Source organism: Nycticebus coucang, chromosome 22 (genome assembly GCF_027406575.1).
Source record: "Nycticebus coucang isolate mNycCou1 chromosome 22, mNycCou1.pri, whole genome shotgun sequence".
NCBI lineage: Eukaryota > Metazoa > Chordata > Mammalia > Primates > Lorisidae > Nycticebus > Nycticebus coucang.
Genome location: NC_069801.1, coordinates 24,480,566 through 24,490,551, shown reverse-complemented (window position 1 = coordinate 24,490,551; position 9,986 = coordinate 24,480,566). Strand labels below are relative to the sequence as shown.

General features: G+C 49.2%; 1 long non-coding RNA gene across 1 annotated transcript; it reads left to right on the top strand.

Annotated features, from left to right (window-relative positions):
• Nucleotides 1–1,840: 1,840 nt before the first annotated feature.
• On the top strand, nt 1,841–4,857 carry LOC128575349 (uncharacterized). Its single transcript, XR_008376980.1, has 3 exons — nt 1,841–1,987; nt 2,317–2,409; nt 4,626–4,857. It is a non-coding gene; the product is annotated as an uncharacterized LOC128575349 (long non-coding RNA).
• The last annotated feature ends 5,129 nt before the right edge of the window (nt 4,858–9,986 follow it).

Here is a 9,986-nt window from a genome sequence, read left to right as displayed (position 1 = left end):
GGAGACCCTCACCCCAGGGAGAGTCCTGAAGGTCAGCAGGTTGGAATTCTGGCACGCAGGGTTCTTTGGGTGGCTGCAGGGTCCCACATCAAACCAAGGGCACGAGGACCCAAATTCTCCTATGTTTAGGCAAATTGGAGGCGAGTCTTTCCATGGCCACTGCCTGATGTCCAGCCCGTTCTGTCTCTGTATCCTGGCCTGTTCCAGTCCTGTGCTTCTCCCTGGCCCCGCTCTTCTCTGGGCTCTGACCTATTCACCCACCACCTGTGCCCTCTGGCCCCTGCGTGCACCCTGTGGTGGAGAATCAACACACGATGGGGCCTGGTCCCTGGACAGAGCTGGGAGGGGGCCCTAACTCAGCGCTCACTAGCCATGTGATCTTGAACAAGTCACCCCTGCTCCCTGAGCCTTGGACTCCACATCTCTAACTCTGGGCTTTGTAGGGCTACTTATTCACCCAGCAGACATGCTTAATAATATCTGCATTTATTAGCACTTGGTTCTTTATTTGCTTTTAATGCATTTATTAATGCTAAGAATGACACTTATGTCATCACATTTGCTCCTTACGACCACCCTATGAGACAGGATTCTTATTCCCAATTTGTCACTGAAGACACAGAGATGAAAAGAGGGTGGAGGACCTTGCCAGGGCCACTCAGCAGCCCCGTGGCAGAGCAGGAAGGAGGCCGCGGTGTGTCTGATCCCAAAGCTGCACTTTAGTCACTTCATTCTCTGGTCAGTTAATTTTTATCAAGCACCAACTAGGCAATGACCTGCTTTTCGCCCTTATGGGGCATACACTGGGGGAGAAAGGAAAGAAAGAGCAAATAAAAATAATACAAATTGTTACAGGTAGTGTGTTGAGACAGGAGGTGACAGATGGGGGATGTTCTTAAAGGGGCTGAGTGGTCAGGGACGGGATCTTTGCATAAATGACGTAAGGATGAGAGTTGCATAGTGACAGGAACCAGCCACGAGAGAGGGAAGGGACCCAGGTGGGGCCACTGCAGCGACAAAGGTCTTGAGGTGGGAGTAGGTTTGGTGTGTCGTCGTTTTGGCACGAGGGGTCTGAGCAGCTCAGAGGTGATGGATGAGTGAGGGGTAGAGAGTCCTGGGATGAGCTAGAGAGGCAGGCAGGGGCTGGGTCACACAGAACTTGCAAGCTGGGGTACCAGCATGGCTTATTCCAAGGGCAGTGGAAACCTTTGGAAGGTTCTCAGCAGGAGAGTGAGCCAGCCTGATTCTGCAAGAAGCAGCTCCCTTCAGCTGCTGTGTGGGGGAGTGGGGAGCAGAGGGACAAGGCGCAAAGCCCAGAGGATGCTGCAGTCGTCTGGGTTGGGGGTGGTGGTGGCCTGGGCTGTGGCTGGCTGCAGCCAGGGAGGGAATCTCCTGAGCTTGCCTGGTTTGGATGTAAAGGAGACAGGACTTGCTGATGGACTGAAAGTAGGGAGTGAGGAGCAGGAGAGCATGGAGGAAAACGCCTTGTCCCTGCCTTAGTGTCTGGGAGGGGGGTGGGTGATGTTGCTCACTGAGAAGGGGAAGACCCGGTGCGCTGGGGCGGGACCCTGGTGAGCGGGCTTTGGGGGAGAAGCTGCAGAGCCAGATTCTGCATGTGTTAGGTTTGAGATGCCTGGGAGAAATCTGAGTGGAGATTCTCTGGTCTGGAGTCCATAGAGGAGGTCTCGACTGTGGAGTCAAATCTGGGAGATGATAGCGTGGATGTGGCATTTTAAACCCACAGGGCTTGATGAGACCAGAGGAGATGGGAGGAAAAGGGAGAGAAGAGGAGAGGAGATAAAATGTGAGGAGAAAAGAGGAAAAGAGAGGCGAAGAGCGGGAGGAGGGCAGCAGAGCCCAGAGGGCACTTGTTTGTATCTTTCCCAGGTGTGGGCTGTGCTTGCGGGGCAGATGGGGGGCGGGCCAGCACATGCCAAGTCCCAGGGCGGCAGCAGGGACTCCGGCCAGTTTCGCCACTGGATCCTGGGTGAGTGCATCGGGCCGGGGGTCAGAAGAGGTGTAGTGAGAGGACGAGGAGGGCCACCAGACTGGACTTAGGGGGTGGGGTGGGGATGGCTCCCCAGAGAGGCCGAGGCCCAGTGAAGAGCCAGTTGACGGGGAGGAGTGGAGGAGCCAGGGGCTGGGATGTGGGTAAGCAACGTGGAGGAAGCAGCAGACACTGGAGGTGGCAGATGCAGACTGCTGCCAGCGTGGGAGGTGACAGCTGTGCATGTTCCAGCAGCCTCCTCCCCTGGCCCCGGGCCTCAGCCTGTGTAGGACCCCTGGCTTGTATGTCCAGCCTTTGCTTGATTTCAGCAGCCTGACCTAGTGGCCGCAGCGACTCTGAAGAAGTCAGCACACGAGGGCCACGTGAGTGTGCATAAGGGGTACAAGTGTGGTCTCTGAAAGGTGAGGACAGCTCGGGGCCTCCAGAGTCCTGGACCTGGACACACTTTTGAGTTGTGGGCTATGGGCAAGGAACAACCTGCCACTTGGAGCCTCAGAGCCTCACCTGGAAAAGGGTGATAATGACATGTGAAAACACTTTGCCAGCACCCAAGCCCTGCCCAAGAGTGAGGAATTATTCTTGCCACCCTGGCTAGGGAACGTTGTGTGAGGGCTGACCTCAGCGTTGAGAGAGAGAGAGGGAAAATAATGGGGTACAGGGGGGATGGAGACAGAGACAGCGAGACAGGGAGCAAGAAAGAGACGCGGAAGAGAGGCAGAGGGAGAAATTGACAGATACGGAAGAGAAAAAGAGGCGGAAAGAGACAGAGACACAAAGAGCAAGGCAGAGACATCACAGAGACAGAGAGTCAGAGAGAGACAGAGAGGTGCGGAAGGCGGGGGTAGCAGACATTGTACCTGGGCAGTGAGGGTGCCAGTGATTTTGACCTGCATTACTTTTGTTTAAATTATTTTCTGATTTTTCTTTATATGTACATAATTACCTTTTCTAAAAAATGGTTTCTAGATATAAATTGGATTTTAAAAACTTTCTGCAACTTGGAAATATCTATGAAAAGCTTTACAATTTGCATACAAATTGACCCAGAAATTTCACTTCTTAGAATTTATTCAAAGGAAATAGTCATGGATGTGCCCATGCTTAAATTGCAAAGGGGTTTTGAAGTTTATAATAGCACCCTTCAAAAAAACATCCCCCAAAACCAAACAAAGGAAGACCTCCCCCACCGGGGTGTACAAAAATAAGCAGATACCTAACTAAAAGGTGGTCTGTGCACAGAGGGAATTTCTACCTCGCCTTTAAAATGATGTAGAACAGCGGTTCTCAACCTTCCTAATGGCGCGATGTATTTTCATTGTTACAAAGGGGTCGTGACCCACAGGTTGAGAACTGCTGGTGTAGGAGGTAACTTATTGGTATGGACATTTATGACATTATGTAAATAACACAAATTTCAAAAAGGTCTGATATAACTCATTTTCTTTTAGAAACATATACTTGCCTGTGTGCATAGAGAAATGCCTGGAATTTTTATCATGAAGGTGATAAACTTTGTTGCGTAACAATGAAAACAGAATTCTTACACATAGCTGCTGCTGGTGGCCTGCCTGTTTTGCTGTCCTCAGAGGAGATGGCAGACAGCTGCTCACAGTTCAATGTGTGATAATCCAGCGTGATTTTGATGGTTGTATTTTCTATTAGTTGTATTTTCTATTAGATTTTCTATTAGTGAAAGTGACTTGTAATCACGCTGTAATTGCACTTCATCCGTGTCAATTCACATGGATACATCCCAGTTATTTTTTTGTTATCTATTTCCAAAGAGGCTACAGCTAGATGACACCCCCATTCAGAAAAACAACCTCTCAACCTTCAACCAGCTTTGCGATGGCTTCACCCCCTTGGTAGTAGCAAATAGCGGTCTAATAGCTTTTTTACGTACTTTTTCTTTCTTTCTTTCTTTCTTTTTTTTTTTTGAGATATTAACTTTGGGGTTCTGTTCGTTGCAACCGAGTGAACACTATAATCGCTGTATCAGGAATGCCTACTCCAGGTGGAGGATTGGTCTCCTCAATTTTTTTTTTTAATTTTATTTTCTGTGTTAAACTTTTTTTCTATTTGCAGTTGTTGGCCGGGGCTGGATTTGAACCCGCCACCTCCGGCATGTGGGGCCGGTGCCCTACTCCTTTGAGTCACAGGAGCCGCCCTCCTCAATTTTTCTATTAAAAATGTGTATGTCATCATTATAACACCTTACAGAAATTACAGATTTCATTTATTTATACTCTCATCTCATTCTGAAAAGAATTTGAGGTGGCTTACCAAGCCATGTGACTATATTAGGGTAAAAATAATGGAGGACTTCAGGGTAAAAAGAGAAGCTAAGAATATATAAATAAGGCAAAAAGAGCAAAGTTAGTGAAGAAAACACATCCCTCCAAATACTGATTATTGGGTGGACTGAGCATCAATTGGCCTATTTTCAGCCTTTAATATGGTCAAATATAGAGCAAAATGTAAAGAAATATAAATGCTAGGCACAAACTGTCATCCTTCTTCTAAGCTCAACTGTTATCAATGTTTATGCAAATAAATCTTGGCTTTTCTTTTACACCTCAAGAAAATGTTTTCCTTCTCTCACTTGCTCTATTTCTAGCCAGTGGAAAGTTGACGATTGGCTCACTGAACACGGAGAGGTGCCCCAGGTCCCTTTCCTGCATCCTGTGTACGATGGATCCAGTAAAGAGCGAGGCACCGCTCTCGGGCTCATGTGTGGCCGTCTTCTTGGTGGAAAGGAAATAGCTTTGGTTACATCAGGGAAGACTTCAAACTTCCCTTCTCCAGTGCTTTCCAATGTTTTGATGTTTCATATTCTTGGTTTCCAAACAAGAAAGATTCTGCTGCACCTCTAGTCCCTCTCCAGATCTCATTTGGGTATTTGTGCCCAGTGTGGTGATGATTTTATTCCAAGTGAGATGTTACCTTGGCAACCAACTTACCAACTCACTCAATTAACCAATTTCCTCTCTGTAATCAATACTCATTAGTGCCAAATCACTTCTTTGCTTTGCCTTGCAGTTTTAACCATTCATTCAGGTCGAGATAGTTTTTTTTTTTTTTTTTTTTTTAAGGTAATAGTCATTTCTCCCTTAGAACATGGAAACTCATTTGAACCCAACAGAACTGTTCTCCCCGGGCTTCTGAGGTGCTCTTCCTAACTCAGGCTCAGCCAAGGAAGTACCAGCTGATGATCTCGGTGGAGCTGGCAACAGAGCCTTTCTGGTGGCTCTCAGTGGGTTATCAGGGCCTTGCCCACAGGAGAACTATGAGGAAGAAGGTGGCACCTGCTATTGGAAAATAGAGAAATGGCTCCTAGGTACCCAAGAGGCTCCTTGGCTGCACCAAGGGAGAAATACTGTTATGTGGTGATTATTGTAAACTGACATGGTTTGAAAACAGAGAGAAAAATTATTATTAAAAACCAAATAGTCTATTCCACTTCCCGCTCTACTTCTAAGGCAGGGGATCTGGCGATCATTCATGTCTTAGGGAGATAAAATTCTAGACAACTTCCTTTGCTGTACAGAGCCCAGTAGGGGACGGAAAAGGGGACAATGGACATTCCAAGTCTTCTGCCAGTCTCTCTGAGCTGCCACTCCACAGGGGATCTGGGGTAGGTGGCCTTTTGTGGAGCAGAGATATTAGTGGGTTTCCAAAGGCTGGTCAGAGAGGACAGTAAAATTATTCTAACAGAATGAAGGGAACTGAACACAGTCCTAAGGAAGGGGAGACCTGACCCTGGGGGAAACAGGGCCCTGAGGGGAAGTAGGTCTGAGCAACACGGTGGCATAAAGACTTCTTGTTGGTCAGGTGCAGTGGCTCACACCTGTAATCCCAGCACTTTAGGAGGCCACAGTGAGAGGATCAGTTAAGGCCAGAGGGTCACAGAGACCAGCTTGAGCAATATGGCAAGACCCTTGTCTCTACAAAAAATAATTTAAAAAATGAGCTACCTGGGAGGCTGGGGTAGGAAGATCATTCAAGCTCAGGAGTTGGAGGCTGCAATGGGCTATGATCCTGCCACTGCATTCCAGCCTGGGCAACAGAGTGAGACCCTGTCTCAAAAAATCAAAAAATTCCTGTTGCCCTAAACTTCATGGATGTCAGCTATGAACACAAATAACTTGGGTAAGTGGTGTTTGGGCAAGATTTGGGGGATGCAAGAAAAGGGGCTGGCTCTGCCTCTGGGCAACATGACACAGGCAGGAATAGCACTACTGGGTGATAAGGTGACCCACAAATGGAAACAATTAATTAACGAGCAACATAGTTCCAGGAGCTGGCAATACATTAGAAGATGAAGCTCCTTGTTCTCAAGGGGCTCACATTCTAGAGGCAGAGGCAGAAAATGGGCCAGGAAATGAATGAACAAGTGCTTCAGGTATACTGAGGGCTGTGAAGAGAATCACTGAACAAGACCAGGAGGGCAGCCCCTCTGTGTGGTGGGGACCAGGGAGGGCCTTTCTTTAGATGCTGTGTGAGCTGAGAGCTGGAGAAGGAGCCAAGAAAAAGTGTGCCAGGAAGAGAAAAGCAGTAAGTGCAAAAGCCTTGTCCCCAGTCTCCTGGACCCCGCCTGTCCCTCCTGGCCATGCACTCTGTTTCTTAGCTGAAATGACCATTCTGTACTCTGGGCACCTTTGCCTCTACCCCAGTCTCTCTCACAGCCCCAGTGACTTTTGATACTGGTAAATTTCCAGCCCTTAAAAACTCACCTTCATTAGTTAAAGAACAAGCCAACACAACTATGTGATACTTTATTTTCATCTTAGACATTTGGGGGATTAAAAACAAATAACCAGTGAGAATCCAGTGAAAACATTTCTCTTAGATGTTGCAGGTGGGATTGCAAATCAGTAACCTTTCTGGAAGCAAATGAAAAATATTTATCAAAAGCCCATGAAAATGTTCTTATCTCTGGAACCAGTAAGCTTACCTGGGGATCTGTCCTAGGGAAATAATGTAAACTATGGTAAGGGTTTGTGTACAAGGATGTTCAGTGGAACATTATTTATATGAATGCAAAACAGAAAACAGCTTCAGTGGGCAACTACAGGGAAAGGTTAGTCATGGCAGATTCACCACTGGGATGTCCAGGAGAGCTGGTTCAGGGAAGCAGGGCTGGCTTCGCAGTCAAACGAATCTCTGCTCAAATCCTGACTCTTCCAGTTTCTGCTGTGTGATCCTGGGCAAGTGCTTTAACCTCTCTGGGCCACTGGCCCTTCCTTCCTCACTGGTAGAACAAAGATATCCTTTATCTCTTTTTTCGTGAGCAGGGAAGAGTCATTTCTCTAGGAGCTAATAAGCCTTCTGGGCAGCGGGGGATCAGTGCACTGGCTACCCTTCCTCTTTCCTCCAGCGACAACGGATCAAACACTTTTATTTCCATGATCTCATTCAGTCTCGACAACCTCAGGACTACTACTTCCATGTTGTAGATGAGGAAACTGGGGCTCGAGAGGAGTAGAGAGACTTGGCAAAAGTCACCTAGCAATTAAGAGGGCTGATCAGGACTTGTCCTCTGGACTTCTGACCTTTATTCCTGCTGCTGCACACCCCCTACCCCAATTCCTACTCATCCTTCAAGGCCCAGTTCAGATATCACCAAATATTACCTCTTCTAAGGGAACCTCTCCTGGTACTTCCCTGTCTGTGCTCCTGTGGCCTCCTGGAAAGACCTCCATTGGAGGGAGGCACCCATCTGGAGGCAGGCACAAGGCTTTGCTATCAAGCTTAGCTCCAGATTTAAAGCCCAGTTTCTCCCTGCCTGAGATGAGTGGCAATATTCTAGCTGGTTTGATAGGCGAAAAATGGGATTTAACTTTCTTTGACACTCAGTGAGGGAGGTGAGGCTTAAAATGAAGTAGGTGCTCCATAAATGACAGCTGCTGTCCTCCAGCACGGAGGTCTCTGGAAACGTCCCACCACCCCATGCCATTTAGTGGTGCCTGACCTTGGGCCTCAGTTTCCTCGACTGTCCAATGGCCTGTGTCCTCAGAGGATCGTGGGCGGTGGTGGTGCTCATGAGTTAATTTATGTAAAGCTTCCTCAACAGCGACTGTTGGAAGCGTGGGGCGAACGTGAGCTATTATTTTCATTAATCTTATTACTGGAGGGTTCAGTGCGCGCCTGGTAATTGTCTGTTTACGGAGCGGCCTCCCGTACTGAGCCGGGCTGCGTCTTTGCCTGGACAGGGCCTGGCGCAGAGCCCAGCTCCGCAGAGCTCGGTGAGGGAAGGAAGAAATGAAGACGCGTCCCCTGGGAGGTGATATTTGAGCGGGGAGAAGACAGAGAGACTCCGGGAAGGGCCTGGAGGCTACGGCCAAGGCACTAATGAAATGCGCGGCCGTGGCTTCCGGGGCGCGCCCAGGGAGCCCCTGGGACCAGCTAAACGGCCGCTTAATCTCCAGGAGGGGAGGCCCAGAGTCTCCTGACTGCGCGGGGCAGGGACAGGGCGGCGTTATTTACCCATAACCCGACCTTCCTCCCCGCCAGGGGCTAAGATCCGGCCTGCTCTCCTTCTGATACCAGCACAGCCTCTCAGCAGCTGTGTGACCTTAAGCTTAAGCTCTCTGTGCCTCAGTTCCCCTCTCTGTAACTAGGGATAATCATAGCACCCACATCAGAGCTGTTGTGAAATTAAATGAGTTGGTTCACGTAAAGGGTTTAGAACAAGCTCATAGTAAATGCTGAGTAAAGGTTGGCTGTGGTTACCGGACTGGCACCTTGAGGACAGAGTCCTTTGGGGGAAGGTACTAGGTGTGATGAGAATCCTGCTCTGCCACTACCTGTGTGATGTCAGGCAGCTCATTTCTGCTTTTGGCACCTCAGCTTCCTCATCTGTAAAATGGGGGCAATGTCCATCTTAGACAATTATGCAGATCAGTAATAAAACATCAGCTATCACTTCCAGAGCCGGGCATGTTGCTACCTGCTCTGTGCACCTGACTTAGTTCTCACAGTAATCTGAGAACTCAGGATTACTTACAGTAAGCCCCTGGCCATTCCTCTCACTTCCCACTGTGGACACTGAAGCATAGAGGGTTTGCTCATAACCTGATCTGCGTCCCATAGCCAGCAAAAGAGCAGCGCAGATGGGGAGTGAAGAGGCTTCTCCCAGCCAAGGAGAGAATGAGAGTCCCCATGTTTTGTCAGCTCCAGAGCTGGGCAAGGTTTCAGGCAGAGGCAGGTGAGCCTGAGGCCCACATAGGCTGGAGTGAGGCAGGGCGGGCAATAGCCATGAGCTTGGCCCAGGGCAGGGTGGCCCTCAGCTCTCATCTCTGCTTCTTGCCTTAGCTTCATTGAGCCTCGACTTCCTCATCTGTTAAGTGCCCTCTGCCTCCTGGGGCCGCTGTGAGGATAGAATGAGCACGGGGGCACAGCTCATGCTGGGAACAGTGAATGCTTTTGTGTTCATTTAGTCTCCTGATATAGCTGATGCCCGAAGATGTGTTGGGCCCTGGAATTTGGACACAACCCCCACCCACAGGCACTCCCCAGGCTTTAAGGAAGCAAACATCAACCAGAAATGGCAAATGTCAGCCCAGGGTCCCTCTTGGGAGGCTGAAGGAGAGGGCTACTCCTGATGGGGTGGTGGGGCCGGGAAGACATCCCAAACCAGAGGACAGGCTGTCTTAGCCGGTGCCCAGTGTACAGACAAGGAGGAGCTGATGGGAGACCAGGGGATAGGTGAGGGTGCTCCTGGCAGAAGTACAGCCTGGGTGAAGGTGTGAACTCGTGATCATATAAAGGATTGCAGGAAGTTCAGAATGGGAGCAGCAGGGGTGGCTGGTAAGAGAGGTTGGAGAGGGGCCCAGGGGCCCATGTGAACAGCTTTGATGCCAAGCAAGGAGCTTGGATTTTATCTTGGGGAGTTTTTGAAGGCCAGGGGTTGAGTGAGGATTTGAAAGCTAGATAACCCTACACTTAACTGTAGCACCCACCTCCCACTGAGAGCCAG